General features: G+C 38.3%; 1 protein-coding gene across 13 annotated transcripts in view; it reads left to right on the forward strand.

Moving 5' to 3' along the window:
• The window catches only part of LPP (LIM domain containing preferred translocation partner in lipoma), a 677058-nt gene that overhangs the window by 651427 nt on the left and 10802 nt on the right, over positions 1 to 14829 (forward strand). The gene's annotated exons all lie outside the window — the stretch shown is intronic.

A 14829-nucleotide genomic window follows, 5' to 3' on the forward strand; every position in this document is an offset into this window, starting at 1 on the left:
GTTTGCTTCCTAGCTTAAACTGAACGCAGACTCAAAACCATCAAATCACATCAAATCACTTCAGATTTTTTTTTTTACCCACCACAAACAACCCTAGGATGGCATGCATTTGAACAAACCAAAAGTGATTTCTCTCTTCTAATTTTCAGAGCTTTTGGCTAGATGTGGAGTGAGAAATTCATACCTTTTTCAAGTAGCGTGGGTTCTTTTTTTCCCAATTCCTCCCCTCCATCTGGTTCTCTGGAGGTCTTGGAATCCAGGAAAGTGTTAGTTCACTGTACTGAAATCCAAAAAAGACTGCTAAACTGTGAAAGAAAATTTGCATTCCAGAGACACTGGAAGAGTTAGTCCCCCACCCTTTTGCAGCAGCAAAGAGAAAACATCTGTATTTTCTGTCCCCTTTGTCTTTCAGCAGTTACAGAATGGAAAACCCTGTACTTGTTGTCTGTGCCTTTCATACCTCCTTAATGTAAACCACTTTCGGCTCCTTGGGGATGGAGAGAGGAACCAAAACATGGAATTATTTTTATTTCTGGTGTCAGAAAATATTACAGCCAAGGAATAGTTCAAGGGAAGCAAATCACTTCACCGACTTCCCTTTGTGCTTTTCGGGAGGTTACATTCTCATGAATGGGTTCCAGAGCCGGGTGTTTGAAGTTCATGTCAACAGCGCCCGGCTCAAAAGAAAACTACACAGTCGCAGCCATGATGTTGGCGTGTCATTAATGGCCTTTCTAAGCGATGGTTCTGTCTTTTGTCTTCCATGGGCAGAAGTGTAATTAGAAGGGCTTGTTTTCAACAGAAGCCAAATCATTGCCAAATTTGTTCAACTGATCTCTAGAGAATCGAAGTTAGCTCATGGCCCTCTGGCTGTTCTCTTTACCACTCCCAAGAGTTAGAAGCTTAAAGTTTTCCCTTTCTTTTGAAAGAGGATCAAGTTTGGTTCAAACAAGCTTTTCTGTCATCCCCAGGAGTACAAGGATAGACCTTCCGTGACCCTTGTTGTTTGGCTCAGACCACTTGTGGCTTGTTATAATTTAGGAAGTAATTGCAATTCATAAAGCCAGGTAGAAAATAAACATCTTGGCAGAGCTGAGTTTCAGGCAACTCTGAAGGGAGCCGACACGTGAGCAGAATGGTATTGGGAATATTTCTAGTCTCTGCTTGCAGATCCTGATTCTAATGTATGATTCACAATGGATTTAATTTTGATCTGAAATGTGCAGGCAGGCAGTCATTACTACGTATACATGTAGCTGAAAACATCATTGCTTAAACCTCCTGGTTTTAGGTTTTGCCCCTGGATGGGTCAGTTACCCACAATAGACAAATACTGTAAGTAAGAGTCTTACCTACGTTGTGTGATTAACTTCAGATCATGTGTTTTCTTAGCAAAATTAGTTGTACTATTTTAAAAAAAAAACACACACACACACTTTTGCTGAGGTAGAATTAAAGAATTCAAGAGTTGGAAGAGACCTTAGATGTTGGCTAGTTTAATGTCATATACTTTTCTCACTCAAAAGATACTTATTAAGTGTTTGGTATGTATTAAACATTGCTCCAGAGACTGAATGCCGTAGTGTCTCAAACAGACTGGTGGGGAAATAAAACAATAAGCATGTCAGGGTGCATGGATAGCTCAGTAGATTAAGCGTCCAACTCTTGATTTCTGCTTAGGTCACAATCTCATGGTTCCTGAGATCAAGCCCCACCTCCGGCTCTGTGCTCACAACATGAAGACTGCTTGGAATTCTCTCTCTCCCTACCACCACCCTCCCACCCCAGCTCACGCTCACGCTCTCTCTAAATACATAAATAAATAAATAAATAAATAAATAAATAAACATTAAAAAAATAAGCATATTAGCAACTAATAGTATGCATGAGGTGATATCAGATAGCAATAAGGGTATGAAGAAAGTAAAAAAGCAATGAGATAGAGTCTGGCCCAGGAGAAGGAGCTGCTTATATAGGGTGGTGACGGAAGGTCATCTGAAGATGATTATGGAATTTAAGGTTTGTCTTTGGGGGTAGGTGCTATTGGATGACTTTTTAGAGTATTCATTCCCAATCATTCATTCATTTGCTTAATTAAATATTTATCGAGCTGCTTCTATGTGCCAGACATTCTTTTTAGGAAACTGGGGATGAAGCAGTGAAGAAGACAAAGAAAGAGCCCTGCCTTGCTGAAATTTTTGTTCAATCCTCAAGTCCATCACAGAGCTTCAAGAGACCAAGAGGTCTATTAATAACGTCTCTTATTTTATGGGTATAGGAATTTAGGCCCAAAGAAGCCAATGCTTTGCGTAGACCTCACTGCCAGGGGTTGACCTTCCAAGACTAGGCACAGCCTTTGCCAGAGGGTCTTTTCTTTGTCACCATACCATGCAGATGTTCCATGAACATCTACTTCAATCCTAGATTCAAATAGTCCTGAGGTTAGCATTGTGATCCAACGAGAAGTCATTTTCCTCATTGAGACCTCCTGTCCACTGTAAATTGAAGGTTGTCAGGATGGTGCCTCACAGGCACAGGTATCAAGGACTTAGTTGAGGAGACTGTGACAAACTATACCTTCCGTGAGACTTGTATGTGCACACTCTAAATGCTTAATATGTACCTGTTCCATCGCTTATTAGGTGTTCCACGTATGTAAGTGAAAGAAAAATACAACAACACAAAATGTCTGTTGAGAACAAAATAAAAAGGAAAGGAAACAAAAAGCACACTGTATTTTCCCAAACTCAATATGCATGGGATTATGAATGTCTATATGTACATCTCATATTGTCTTCTCTCCAGTAATAAGAAAACTGGAAAGTAGGCTCAGTTGATTAGTCAGAGACTGAAGAATGAAGAATCAGGGTCAATCCTCACATGGAACAGTAATTTTGTGTAGAGAAAAGAACTTTATAATAATATCTTTACATCTCTTTACATTCTTTTTTAAATATTTTAAATTTTAATTCATGTATTGTTAACATGCGGTGTTATATTAGTTTCAGGGGTACGATATAGTGATTCAGCAATTCTATACATCACTCAGTGCTCATCATGATGTGTGTACTCTTTAATCCCCATCACCTATGTCACCCATCTGCCACCCACCTCCCTCTGGTAACCACAGGCTTATTCTCTATTTAATCTTCACATTCTTAAGAGTGCATTTTATATTTCTTATCTCATTATCAAAAGCCTGAAAGATAGACTGGACAATAATTAGTATCCCATTCTATAGATGAAAAAACAGATAGTCGGATGTTGAAATTGTGTTGTATAAGCTGTGAAGTTCCAGCTACTCCAGAAAGTGACTACCTCAGGGGAACTGATCTGAGTTCTGTTGATAACCTCTATTTATAAATTGCAAGTAGCAGGAATTATGAAAGTTGGACCTAAGACATCATGCCATGCGGCTTAGGATAGGATTAGCTCCCTGAGTTATTAGCCAGAGGGCCACCATACTTATCGGCATAAGACAGCCTTGTTTTGACAGTGGCAAAAACCCAAATTATGTCATATACTCAACTAATGATTTTTCATTGGCGATATAAGTAATTATGTCAATAATTAACCAACATTAGTTTTCATATTCTTATTGCTAACAAGGGCCAGAACACCAAAGAAAAGTTTTGGTACTCCAGAATGATCCAGCATGGTGTTTGGGAAATAACACTATATAGAAACCACAGTAATCAGGGGCGCCTGGGTGGCGCAGTCGGTTAAACGTCCGACTTCAGCCAGGTCACGATCTCGTGGTCCATGAGTTCGAGCCCCGCGTCAGGCTCTGGGCTGATGGCTCGGAGCCTGGAGCCTGTTTCCGATTCTGTGTCTCCCTCTCTCTCTGCCCCTCCCCCGTTCATGCTCTGTCTCTCTCTGTCCCAAAAATAAATAAACGTTGAAAAAAAAAAGAAAAAAAAAAAAAAAGAAACCACAGTAATCAGGCCCTGAACTCAGTCAGCTCTTTCCCTAGTTACAACACTAAGCAGTTGACCTCCTTGAATGCAATGTGCTACCATCTAAGGGGAGAGAGTTGAACAAGATGATTTTCATAAGTTTTTTCAAGCTCAGGCAAACTCTGTTACTTGTGAAAGGCTATGGCAGTTTGCTAGAAATTCATAACCACATTCAGTGTAATTGGCATCACATGAACCAGATAGAGACTTATAGGAGAAACTTAACTGGAGGACAGCAAGAAGAAGAATGAACAACTTTGTCTTTGAATTTAGAAGACATAAGTTCAAATCCAGCCACATCTATAAGCAAGCGACATGTAACTGGGACAAGAATTCTACCATTCTACCTCCTGTCATACATAGTTGTAGAGATTAAATGAGGTCTTCGTTGTGTGCCCTGAGTAAACTTTAAAAACTCTACCAAGGCAAGCTGTCATTTTTTGTTTGCGGAGTATAAAATAATATATATTACTTTCATGAAGGACTAAGAAATTTATGGTTTTGAGGTACAATTATATTCACAATAGAAGTAACAACAGCTTTTTTCACAAAATTCCCAGGAAGCAGGAGGGAAAATCTCTTAGGAATCCAGAAGCTGATTTTATATGATGGTATTATCCAGGTGTCTCAGAGTATCATACACAGGATTCCTTAAATAATCCATTTTTTTTAAAGTAGAGATATAAAATTCTTCTATAAAATGTAGAAGAATCAATGGTGAAGGACAAATTAGAAAAAAAGAGAAATGTAGTGCGTAGATATAGTAATTCAATTAAATGATCAATGAATGCCAAGGTAATTAAATATATGTCCCAGAACCCTTAGAATTTGTAAGGAGAATGACATAAAAGTATTTATTACATAATGAGATTATGGATCTCATTTGGTCCCAGCAGCACTGCAATGTAAACACTTTGAGTCTTATTTAGTAGATAAGCAAACTAAAGGCCAGTAAGGTCAGGAACGTTGCCTGGACTTTCTAGCCCAGGTGTCGCATCTGTCACTCCTTCTCTCGCTGCGTATGACAGTCTCACTGCTCTGGTTCCTGAGTTGACAAGTCCCAACAGAGTGTACCTTGAAAGTGTGGTAAAGGCAAATCTGTGATCTTACTTGGCTGGGAAGGAAAGGAATTCTGTTCTTTTTTCTCCTCTCTCAGTAGTCTCCATGGAGTGCTATGATCTTTTCATTTTGCTCCTGGCATGAAGGTCTGGCACATTCATCAGGGCTCAGCCCCCTCCGCCTTCATCCTATGCCTCCAGGGTTATGAGACATTCAAGAGAAGTGTTTAGGAAAAGCTGGCGTACTATAAGGGCTACACATTTTAAGGTAAAACACCACCTCTCCAGGCCTTCAGCTATAGATAAACTAAATGTCCTTCAGTGGGATTTTATTTTTAATTTCCTAAAGCTCAGATCGTAATCGCAACCTGAGTGCTTCAGAAGAAGCAACAGGGCTTTATTTACTTGGTCAAAAATGTGATTTGTGGCTCCTGGCAGAATTGGATACACTGACTTAATTGTACTGATCGTTTTGTCCTTTGTGTCAGCCTTTTTGCTTGTGATTTTAGGACATGTTTCTTAATTTTAAATCCAGTTTATGTAGTCCAAATACACACAGAAAATTTTGCAAGATTTTTTTTTTTTTCTAAATTCTACATTAATAGTCATGCATACAATTGACACACAGATGTTCATCTCTGGCAGTGTGGAGTTCCCCTTCACCAGCTCTGCTCAATACCCTGACTTTGTTACAAACTCTTCCTGTGAAAGGAATTTTGTTTCAATGTAGGCATATCTGGGATTTAGATAATGAAAACTCTTGTAACACAACGTTAATTCCAAAGCCTGTTATAATGTCGTGGTTTTTTTTGTTTTTTTTTTTTTGTTTTTTTTTTTTTTTCCTCCAAGAGCCAAGACAAATCCCACCCAGATAGATTCCCAGCCTCACACCATCACCATGTTGCCTGGTCCCTTACCATTCAGCAGTAATTACTCTCTCTGTTTCCATCACACATTACTCATTCCTCCATAATAGCAATGTGTTCTGCCCTTTGCCTCTAGTCAGTTATTTATAGAAGTGTCTGCTCCTCCCACTACATGGGGAACCTCTGAGGGCAAGGATGGTATCTTTGTTCTCTCTGCCTCTGTACCTGCCAGAATGTTGGACATTTTGTTCTACTCCTTAGGCTTTCTGCAGTGCTAAATTAAGTGGCGAGGCTGGCTGCTTTGCTCATCAGAAAATCATGCAAAAAGTTTCCTTACAAGGTTTTTATATGAAAGCTGAGGTAATACAGGCATTGGGTACAAAGAGTTTTGTTCAAAAAAATTAGTGGAAGTAAACAAAAAAATAAGAATGTTGAATTATTTTACTGAATTTCCAGTTACATGTTTCGTAGCTGTATTTTTGTGTGTGGCTAATAACATCAAAAGAAAACACATTCTAAGGGTTTCATACCATCTCATAAATTGACTCAAGAGTTTTCCTATTTAGAAAAATTAGAATTCTCATCTACAGGAGTTTTGTTTCTGGTTTTAAAACATCATAGTCGTAGGCATGGAAAGACACTGGGCTTACCATTTTTATTTTCGATGTTTTGAAACACGTATTAGATACAGATACAAATTGAGATACAGAGAGAGATTTAGATGAAGATATAGATACAGATATAGGTGAAAGACACTTGGAAAGTGCAAGAAACTTCTTAATAGGAAATGTATTCCTCACTGGGAGGTAGAGCTGTAGGGAAGTGTATAATACAGGTTATTAGGAGAACTACCAAGGTAAAATGCTGTCTTCATCTGCAGGGAAACCCAAAAGTACTGCCATCATTTGGGAAGACTTACTGATTATCAAAATCCAGAAAAAGTTTAAAATACAAAATTCAGATACGGAATATAATTATTTGACTTTAAATAATGTCACTGGCACTTCAGTGGAGGTTTGCTGAGCTGTAGCCCTCGTCCCTTCTTACCGCACCACATTGCTATTCCATTGGGAACACCAACACCTAAGCCCAAGCTGTGCTTCCCAACCTGCTTTACATCATGATCCTTGTGGGAAATGATGGCATGCATTCAGCATACTGGAATCAGTGGGTGGGGCTTCTCCTCACCCAAGGTGACCACTCAGGAACTATGGAAGCCCCTGGTCCCCTCTGACCCTCTACAATGCGGTACACCTGGAACCCATTGAGACACACTGTGCCTTAGCCTGCCAATTGAGAAGCTCCGGACTAGAGAACTGTTTTTGCATGGTTAAAGAGAATAATTTTGTTTTATGGACATGCCTATCCAGTATTGATTCATGCATGGTCTAACCAGTATTTGGGGAGCATCAGTTTTATGCAAGCATACTGTTGTAGATGATGGGGGTACACAACAATGAGTTTTCTATCGTACCCTGTGGGAGCCAATGAAATTGACAGTAGACAGACTGTGTTAAGATCTTGACATATTTCCTCTCCTTATTTATATGCATATAACTTGTAGGTAGCCAGTTTGAATGCCTTATGTTTGTGAAACGGAGTGTGTCTTCTGAAATATGAAGTAGGTATAGTGTGATGGGCAAGGGATTACCCAATGGAGGGAGAATCAAGAGATCAATATTCCAACTCCAAATCCACTACTAGGTGTTTCCCCTCTCTGCGCCTTAGTTTCTTGAATCTGGTAGTTGGACTAGAATCATGGTTTTTAAACTGTACAATATGGATCCCCCTTAGGTGCCATCCTTTCATGCTCTTCATCCAGGAGTGAGTTGGGCTTATTTTGGATGCTCTGCCCTGGTAACTGTTTCCCCGAGCCAAGGATTATGAGAGAGGTGGGCAACAGTTGAAAACTCCTGGACAAGAGTCACTTCTAAAGATCTTAAGAGCCTAATATCTTCAAACTCTTCTTGTTTCTTGTTATTTTTATCCCAACGAGACCAAAACTGTATCGAGAAATGAGACGTCACCCTCATTTTTTCCAAGAGTCTTTTCTGTTTCAAAACTGCTTTTGTACCTAAAAAAAACAATAAAGATTGAATATAAGATCACATTTTAATTTTATGAAATGAAAATTTTAACATTTCTAAATGGCAACACTTTATACTCTTCTGCATCTTCAAATACTTATGTGTCTTGATTTAAAATACCTAACCATTGAAGATGCACACACACCTATGCAATATGTAAATTTTAGACATATTTTTTCTGTCATCTAACTAGTAGTTAATGCTTATGTTACCTATAGGCTTCATTTATATTCAGATGATTCTTCTAGCTCTTCTGCCTGTGAATTAGACAAGTTATTTATACAGTACCCAAGGATAGAAAAGATACAACCAGATTGTATCTCCAATTTAAAAACAGTTACATTTGGGAGTTTAGTGTACAAGATTTGTTTGTGATTTTATTTTTATTTTCACTTAACTTTTTTGCTTTTAATCGCAATTGTATTGCCATCACTTCAGAAAAGTTTATAAGCTTCCTTGTTCTTTCTGCTACTCTAACATCTTCTCCCTATAGCCATACCTTCATCAGAGTAACTGCCTAAAACATTTTCTCAAGATTCTAAAAAAATAAATAAATAAATCCTCAAACGGTGCCTAGAATTTTGGAAAAAGAAAAGAAATCCAGACTCTTCATTCAACTTAAGCTGCAAGGTGCCTCACAGCTGGTCAGCAGTTGCCCACTGTGTGTCAGGGATTGTGCAGGTCCTAGGCAAAGATGGTTCTGGTGTGGAGGCTATAGTGTACATCCCAGACCCTTCTTCACGACCAAGACTCTTATCCTCCCCCCACCCTGACCATTCATAGCTGAGTTCCTTCTCTGGTAATTACTCTCAGTTGGTTGAAGGGAACCTCTTCACCCAAGATCACTCCTTCTTGAGAGCATCCTGTATCCACTGACCAGTAGATGCAGAGTTGTAAGACCCTACCCCCAAGCCTCAAGGAAGGACAACTCTGCAGAAGCATCTTAGCTCCAATAACTTCCCATGTGCAAATCTCTGTTTCAGAATCTGTTTCCTAAGAAGCTCATCCAATGACTATGGCTCCACGCAAGGAGGGTGGGGGTGGTCACAGTTTGCTTGTAGAGGTCGATGTAAATCATGAAATCAAGTACATTATATCATTGTCATCAGAGAAGCATCATATAATCCTATGGGGGTGGAAGAAGTGACTTATTTTTCTTGGGGAGAATTAGCAGTGGGAGAGGGAGAGGGAGCAGAGGGAGAATTAGAAGTGTTTTTCAGAAGAGGCGACATTGGAGCTCAACTTTGAAGAATGAATAGGTATTCTCTAGGCAAAGAAGGATGTGAGATATTCTGGGATTGTAAAAGAACGTAGCTTATTAAAGTGGTGGCAAAGCACTCAGAGTGCAATTGGAAGGTGAGATCCATGGGAAGGAGCAGTAGTGATGGATCCAGAACCAGGTCATGAAACATTCTTATGCTAGAGTGTGCTCTTTCTTCCTAGCCCTCCCCTTAGCCATAGCACCTGTACTGCACACACAAGATGCAATTTGAGTAGACATACTTAGAGATGCCCTTCTGTCACTTATTTGCTTGGAGACTTATTTCTTTGTCTATTTCCTTAAAAACTATTTTATTAGACATTTCATTTTTACTGGCTTTACAAAAGCTCTGTGTTTATGCAAAGAGGGCATCTTTTAGTCTGGCTTTAAAATAATCATCTATAAGGAGACACAAAGTTCTTCCTCTGTCATGCTTGAAATTCTATCACCAGTAATTTCTGGAATTTCAAGTGGTAAGGCATCGTAAAGATTATACAGTCGAGGTTTCTAGCACATGAACCTTCCTTTCAAACTTCAGACAAGGAGTTGTCCAGTTGTTTCTAGTAATCTCTAGTAATGGAAACATTACCCTTTTCCCACTGTGGTTAATTCTGATCTATCACAAGCAATAAAATTGCAGAGTTGGAATTAATCATTGTACTATAGATGAGAAAAGTGAGCTCGAGAGAGAAGAAATGATTTACCCAAAGGCATACAGTAGATGCTACCAAAGGCAGAGAAACAATTCATATTCTTCATCTAGCAACTTTCCTTCCCTATGGTAACACAATGATCATCAGATCCCTGTATGAATTAGGTAGTTTCAGGAACCTGGGGTATTAGTCCCTCCTCTGCCCCTAATGAACTCCGTGACTCACATCCAAGTGTATCAGTGCTCTGGGTCTATTTTTCTCACCTGTGAAATCAGAGGGCTGGACTAGAGGAACTTCTTGCTCCCTCCACTCTAATGTTATAAAAGTCTTTTATTAAGTGTAGCTGATATACAATGGTATATTAGTTTCACGTGCACAACATAGTGATTCAGAATTCCAGTTGTACAATGAATAAGTCACGGAGGTGAAAAGTACAGCACAGTGAATAGAGTCAGTAACACTGTAATAACTTTGTATGCTGACAGATCGTAGCTACACTTACCATGGTAAGCTTTATAAGAGTCTTTATCCTTGCTCTAAGAGAAGATATGTCTACAGCTCCTAGTGGACCAGCTAGAGACTGAAAGGAGAAGAGTACAGCAAAGGGAGCTGACTAGAGAAGTTTAATATGTCCTCCTCTACCATGTGCTAGCCCAAGCTTCCAGTCAGCTGTATTCTTGGAACCTTCATTTTCTGATCTGTGGGCATATTATAGTCGTCTCACTGTAGGCATACTTTACACAGTTTTTCCTTTGTAGCATAAGTGTTCAGATTACCTGTCCTTTAAACAGTGTTTCCACAGACCATAAAGTCTTTCCTTAGAAACTGACTCAACCTTATATGCTGCTGCTGGTTTTGAGTAAATGGGCTAAATCTTGCAGCCAAGCCTCAATGCAAACAAACACATTTTCTGGTCAAGCATTTTCTGGTTTGTTCAACTCCATTACAGGATTACAGGACTGCCTTAAAAAAAAAAAAAAAAAAAAGTTAAAACCCGCAGAAGAGCAAAACACAAGCCCTGGGAAGACAGTTTGCAGCCACATCAGCTCAGATCACCAGGGTAGAAAAAAAGCAGGGCCCTCATTGTCCAGAGCATCATTTTCTCCAGACTTTCATCTTATGTTCTTCTGCTATTTTAATTTCACCACTTCAAAATGGGGGGAAAATAGGTTAATAGTTTCCATGAGTTTAGACTGTGACCAGAGGCATACTAAGCAATTTCAGAACTTTCAGCAACCACAGCTTTGAGGAGAGGATGGTGATGGATATACCAATTCATCTTCGGATGGATTCCAGAGACAGGAGAGTCATATCAGCCCAGAGATGCCTGGGTAGGATGTAAACAATATTCCTTTTTTTTTTTTCACACATTCACCCTGGGTTTAGTTTTATTCCAGATACTATACTAGGTATAGCATAGGACAGCAAAATATTTTCTTAAGACATGGTCCCCAAGGCCTGTATTGCCCTGATATCAAAATCAGAAAAAGACACTTACAAAAAAAGAAAGAAAGAAAGAAAGAGAAAAAAGAAAACAACAGGCCAATATCTCTGATGAACATAGATACAAAAATCCTCAAAAAAAATATTAGCAAACCAAATCCAACAATACATTTAAAAAAATCATTCACCAAGTGGGATTTATTCCTGGGTTGCAAAGGTGGTTCAGTATTTGCAAATCAATCAGCATGATACAACACATTTACAAGAGAAAGGATAAAAATCATATGATCATTTCAATGGATGCAGTAATAGGTTTTGACAAAGTACAACATCCATTCATGCTAAAAAAAAAAAAAAAACATCAACGAAGTAGGTTCTAAAGGAATATATCTCAACCTAATAAAGGCCATATATGAAAAATCCAGCTAATGTCATACTCAATGGTGAAAAACTGAGAGTTTTTCCCCTAAGATCAGGAATAAGACAAGGATGTCCACTCCCACCACTTTTAAATTTAATTTTTAATGTTATTAAAACATTTTTAATGTTTTTGAGAGAGAGAGAGAGAGAGAGAGAGAGAGCATGAGTGGGGGAGGGGCAGAGAGAGGGAGACACAGAACTCGAAGCAGACTCCAGGTTCTGCACTGTCAGCACAAACACTGACACAGGGCTCAAACTCATGAACCATGAGGTCATGACCTGAGCTGAAGTCAGACCCTTAACTGACTGAGCCACCAAGGGGCCCCACCACTTTTATTCATTAGAGTACTAGAAGTCCTCGCCACAGCAATCAGGTAAGAAAAAGAAATAAAAGGCATCCGAATTGGTAAGAAAGAAAGAGACTTTGACTATTTGCAGTCTGGATTTTGACAGTTATGCAGACATGATACTATATTTAGAAAACCGTAAAGACACCATAAAAAAAACTACTAAAACTGTTAAGTTAATTGAGTAAGGTCACAGGATACAAAATCAATGTGCAGAAATCCATTGCATCTCTATACACTGATAATGGAGGCACAGAAAAGAAATTAGGAAAACAATCCCATTTACAATTGCACCAAAAATAACAAAACTCCTCATAATAAACTTAACCAAGGAGGCAAGAAACCTATACTCTGAAAACTATACAACATTGACGAAGGAAATTGGAGATGACACAAACAAATGAAAACATATTCCATGCTCATAGATTGAAAGAACAAACATTGTTAAAATGTTGATACTACCCAAAGCAATCTACAGATTTAATGCAATCTCTGTCAAAATACAAACAGCATTTTTCACTAAACTAGAACAAAAATGCCCTAAAATTTATATGGAACCACAGAAGACCCCATATAGCCAAAACAATCTTGAAAAAGAAAAACAAACCTGAAGGTATCACAATTCCAGATTTCAGGTTATACTACAAAGCTGTAGTACCAAAACAGTATGATACAAACACAAAAACAGACACATGAATCAATGGAACAGGACAGAAAGCACAGAAATAAATCCACGATCAATTAATCTTTGATAAAAGAGGCAAGAATATACAATGGGAAAAAGTCTCTTCAAACAAATGGTATCTGGACAACTGAACAGCTACATGCAAAAGAATGAAACTGGACCACTTTCTTATACCATATACAAAAAATAAACTCAAGATAGATTAAAGACCTAAATGTGAAATCTGAAACCATACAAATTCTAGAAGAGAGCCCAGTCAGTATTTTCTCTGACATCATCCGTAGCAACATTTTTCTAGATATGTCTAGTGAGGAAGGGGAATAAAAGCAAAAGTAAACTATTGGGACTACATCTTCTTCACATGAAAAGAAACAATCAACAAAACTAAAGGACAAACTACTGAATGAGAGAATATATTAGTAAATAGCCTATCCAATAAAGGGTTAGTATCCAAAAATATATAAAGAACCTATACAATTCAACATGCACACACACAATAATAATAATAATCTAATTAAAAATGGGCAAAAGACATGAACAGACTTATTTCCAAAGAAGACATACAGATGCCAACAGATACATGAAAAGATGCTTAACATCACTTATCATTAGGGAAATGCAGATCAAAACTACAATGAGATATCACCTCACAACTGTCAGAATGGCTAAAATTGAAAACACAAGAAACAAGTGTAGGCAATGATGTGGAGAAAAAGGGACACTTGTGCATTATTGGTGGGAATGGAAACTAATGCAGTCACTATGGAAGACAGTAGGGAGGTTCCTCAAAAAGTTAAAAATAGAACTACCTTAGTATCCAAGAATCACACCACTGAGTATTTGCTCAAAAAATATAAAAACACTAAGTTGAAAAGATGCCTGCATCCATATGTTTATTGTGATGTTATTTATGATAGCCAAATTATGGAAACATAATTGTTTCCGTCAACAGATGAATGGATGAGGGATACATATGTAATATTATTCAGCCATAAAAGAAGAATGAAATCTTGCTATTTGTAACAGCGTGGATAGAAGTAGAGAGTATAATGTTAAGCAAAATAAGCCAGTCATAGAAAGACATATCATCTGATCTCACTCATATGTGTAATTTAAGAAACAAAACAAATGAACAAAAGGAAAAAAGAGAGAGAGAGACAAACCAAGAAACAGACTCTTAACTACAGAGAACAAACCGATGGTTACCAGAGAGGAGGTGAATGGGGGGGATAGATGAAACAGGTGCTGGGGATTAAAAGTATATTTATTGTGATGAGCACAGGCTGATGTATAGAATTATTGAATCACTATATTGCACACTTGAAACTAATATAACGCTGTATGTTAACTGCACTGGAATTTAATAGCTTTTTTTAAAAAGACATAGTTGCTTCCCTTAAAGAGATTAGTCTAATAGAAGAAATAGACAAATGTGCAAGTAATTTTAATACAGTGAAAAAACTGTTAAGTGCTCAGGAAGGGTAGAGAAAGAAGCAATTGATTCCAACTGAAGGCATCAAGGTAGGCTTTACTGGAGAGTTGCCTTCTGACCTGTACCTTGAAAGTTCAAGATGATAAACTGTAGTTCATTCTAGGCATTAGCCAATGCACAGAATTACGGAAGTTTCTCATAAATTTGAAATAGCATGAGCAATCTGAGACATTAGGGGAATCTGACCGAAGAAAGGGAAGTTGAATGTCAGGTAAGGAATTAGTTCTTATCACATTGTGGGGCTATAGAAGTTTTTGCTAGAAGCAACGTTAGTTGGTCACATCTGTGTGTTGGAAAGGAAACTGGAAGTCACTTAGGGAACAGGGAAGTGTTAGAGAAGGAGAGATGCAAACAAGAAAGCCAATCAGAGACTGTTGCTGTGGTTGAGACATCAGCACACTAGTTATCTACCTATAGGCATTTCTTGTGTGAGAGCTATTTAAAGGTTCTCATGGTAAGAGGGAAATTACTCCTTACTTTCCACATCCCTTCCAGTTCTGCATCTTTCTAATAAGATCCCCATCCCAGGTTTATTCTAGATTGTAAACTCTGAATCAGTCC

Source organism: Prionailurus viverrinus, chromosome C2 (genome assembly GCF_022837055.1).
Source record: "Prionailurus viverrinus isolate Anna chromosome C2, UM_Priviv_1.0, whole genome shotgun sequence".
In the NCBI taxonomy this organism is placed as follows: Eukaryota; Metazoa; Chordata; class Mammalia; order Carnivora; family Felidae; genus Prionailurus; species Prionailurus viverrinus.